Below are 3,565 nucleotides of genomic sequence, written 5' to 3' on the forward strand. Positions count from 1 at the left end.
GCTGAGGTGGTTGTTGACAAGTCCGGGTGGGAGAGAGGGAGGGGCGAGGAACTGCCTGCCTCCCCTAAACAGGAATTCTTCCTAATGGGCTGAGTTCTCTGCTGATGAGAGCGATGTTGGACAGGACCCTAACAAGAGAAGGCTCTGGATGCAGCACCGAGTGAGCAATTAGATACTAACTAATTTGCATTTCACAAGAGAGTCAGGGATGTTGGGGAAAAAAAAGCTGCAAAGATGAAAGGCCTGTTGGAGAAGGGAACGCTGGGGACAAGAAGCCCAGACAGAGCCGAGGAGAAGCGGCGGTGCAGGCGTGCTGCCGGGCATTTGGTGGCACAGGTGTGGAGATGGCAGGACGGGGGCAGAAGGTCTGAAGGTCCCTGCAATGCCCTCGTTGGCTCCAAACAGCAGCCTGGGCTGCCTAACATTGCCTTGGGATGCTTTTTTATTTCCATTTGGAATGGCCAGGAGGCAGACAGCAAGAAACTGAGACAGAGATGCATAGATAACTCCCAGTTTCTAGGGTAGGGCTAATAAAGTTTATCTGTAAAAGGTCACCTGGTAAATATTTTAGGCCTTGTGGGCCGTACACTTTCTGTCACATATTCTTCTTTGCAAAAGGTACAAAAATCATTCTTAGTTCTAGGAACCAACCAAAACAGACCACTGCTGGCCTTGATGTCTGGGTCTAGAGCTTCGTTCTCAAAATGGAACGTAAGGCCCAATATCCATTCTGCATTTCTAACAAGTTCCCAGGTGAGCATAGAACCCACTTTAATTATGGAGAGTGTGAGATCGCTCTGCAGTGTGGGGCCTGCACTGGGAGGCCAGTCATTTAGGAACTGCTGATGGAAGATGCCCGCCTTGTTTGCAGAACACAGTGGTAGCTGTAGGTCCACACACTCGGAGCTCCTTCTCAAGAAGGCCCTGCTGCCCATCTGCAGGGAGTGTAGCAGGCAGGCAGCCGCAGCTGTCAGCTCCTTCAGGGTGTCTACCTCAGCTGCAGTCACCCACCTCCTTTGAAGTCATGCCCTCCCTGGGGTAGCCTGCATCTGGTGACTGAGCAGGATGGGAGTGGAAAGTCCTGGCTACTTCAGCTAGACACAGGATGACCCCCTGCTAGGTGACTGGGGCTTGGTCAAACCTGCGTTGCAGTTTGCCTTCAATCTCCTTTGGCTTAATTCAACTTCTCTCCTTTTCTTTCACTGGTGCAGATCTTTAATAAACCCCTGGGACCCCACACTCCCTCTCAGAGTTCACTCCCACAGAACCAGCCTGTGACACAGGCAATGGGAGCGCATCCTGGTTGAGGGCAATGGTGGCCACGGGTTGGGGCCTGGCACCAGGAAGATTCGCCTGGGGGCAACTACACATCACTGTGGAAACTAGAGGCATCTCAGGTCTAAGACCTCCCAGTGGTCCCAGTGTGGCCAGGAGGAAGCAGGGCAGATGGAAGCAGGGGCGCAGTGGTTCAGTGTCTGTTAACCTGGTCTGGCATTGGCCGAAGGGGCTAATGTGCTGTGTGGCTCTGTGCAAATCACTGCTGCTCTCTGAGTCTATATTTCCTCACAAGTAAAATGGGCCTCATGAGCCATTATACTGGCTGGTTTTCCTGTGGCTGCTGTAACAAATCACCCCAAACTTGGTAGCTTAAAACAATAGAGGTTTATTTCACAGTTCTGGAGGACAGAAGTCAAAAATCAGCATCACTGGGCTAAAATCAAGGAGTCGGCAGGGCTGTGCTTCCTCTGGAGGCTTTAGGGGAAAATTTATTCTCACTTCTTCCAGATTCTGGGAGCTGCTAGCATCCTTTGGCTTGTGGCCTCATCACTCCAATCTTCAATATCAGCATCTTCAGATCTTTCTCTGTTCTCAGTTCCCATCACTGTCTCTCTGTGTGTCAAATTTCCGTCTGCCCGTCTCTTGTAAGGACACTTGTGATTGCATTTAGGACACACCCTGATCATCCAGGATAATCTCCCCATCTCAAATTCTCTAACTTAATCACATCTGCAAAGATTTTTTTTTTTCTCTCCAAATGAGGTCACATTTACAGCTCCAGGATTAGGACCTGCTGTCTTTGGGAGCCAGTATTCAGCCGACTCCTCTTGCCATCTGTCTCCCTCACAGGCTTTTCAGCTCTGCTTGAGTTCTCCTTCCTGAGCTGCAGTTCTAGATGCTGGCCCGTACCATTTGCTTGCACAGCTCAGATATTCTCATTCTGCCAAAAATTATTTTTAATGTATATTGATTAAATATATGGCTGTTCTGCTCACACTGTTGGTTTTATTGGCAACTTCCACAACTAATATTTACTGAGCACATACTGTATGCTCCGTGTTTTACTTGAATTATCATTCTTCTGCCCAAGGAGGTAAGTACTGTTATAATCCATATCATGCAGGTAGGGAGAACAGGGGGCAGAGAAGTGAAGTGGCCCATGGTCCACCGACATGGTGCTGGGAGCGGGAACGCTCTGGTTGTCTGAGTAAAGGTCCTTCTCATCTCCCACACATACTCCCTCCCCAGCATGAATAGGGCTTCTATTTGGAACTATTTACAAAGTCCGGTTGTTTTTGAACTTTGGAACAAGTTTCTTATCAGATTCTACACATTGCAGACATAACACAGGAAGGGCTGTTCTAGAAAGCTGAAGATCCAATTCTAGGAGCCAGGAATGTGGTTCGTTTTGGGCTGCATTTGTGACCTCTGCCATCAAGCCAAGCCCAGGTAGGGGAGGAAGGGGCATCCCAGGCTTTCATCTGCCTGTTTGACAGCACATCTCAGTGGCCCTTAATTACTCTTCCAACTTTGAACTGTTTGGGACTTTGAAGATCAGCCCTTGTTCCTGTTAAATTTTTAGGTTGAGCTTCTGGGTTCAGCTATTTATTCATCAGCAAATGAGCCAGCACACGTTGCTAGTCATAGACACTTGTATTTACGCTTTGTCCTGACTTTAATTTCAGACCCTAGAAGTACTTATATGTAAAAAATTGTGTCAGTCCATGTAAGGAAACTACTGTGGGGGTGTTTACAAATGATTATCTTGTGCGTAAGGTTCTAAGATTATCTTCTAAAACCATAAATGTGCTCGCATCAGCAGCACACAGACTAAAAAATTGGAACAATACAGAGAAGATTAGCATGGCCCCCGTGCAAGGATGACAAAATTCATGAAGTGTTCCATATAGATTTTTAAAAGCCCATCAGTGGGAAAGCGGATGGGCCCCTTTAAGAGTATCCCCGTCGAGAGGGAACTGAATTTTAAAAACAAGCATGCAAGCAAACCTCAAGGTTAAAAGGTATGAAGCTGGTCTACGCACATCTTATTGCTCTGGATAGGAAGAGCAGCAGAGCAAATGGGCTTCAGGGGGTTGGGGGCATGGAGCATTTGCCAAGCTGGTGCGAAGAATGGATGTAGGCACATGGTAAGGAAGGGTTGTGCCGGCCATGGGGGGCTTTGTAGACCACACCGAGGGCTTAAACTTAATTTTCAAGGCCACAGGCACCTCGGCAAGATTTTAAGCTGAAGAGTGACATGTTCATGTGCTTTAGAAATATTTTTCTG

At 47.9% G+C, this 3,565-nt stretch overlaps 1 non-coding gene across 1 annotated transcript; it reads left to right on the forward strand.

Moving 5' to 3' along the window:
• Positions 1–3,084: 3,084 nt before the first annotated feature.
• LOC112129332 (U6 spliceosomal RNA) lies at positions 3,085–3,193 on the forward strand. The gene has a single exon (XR_002911734.3). It is a non-coding gene; the product is annotated as a U6 spliceosomal RNA (small nuclear RNA).
• The last annotated feature ends 372 nt before the right edge of the window (positions 3,194–3,565 follow it).

The sequence above is a fragment of the Pongo abelii genome, chromosome 16 (genome assembly GCF_028885655.2).
Source record: "Pongo abelii isolate AG06213 chromosome 16, NHGRI_mPonAbe1-v2.0_pri, whole genome shotgun sequence".
Taxonomy (NCBI): domain Eukaryota; kingdom Metazoa; phylum Chordata; class Mammalia; order Primates; family Hominidae; genus Pongo; species Pongo abelii.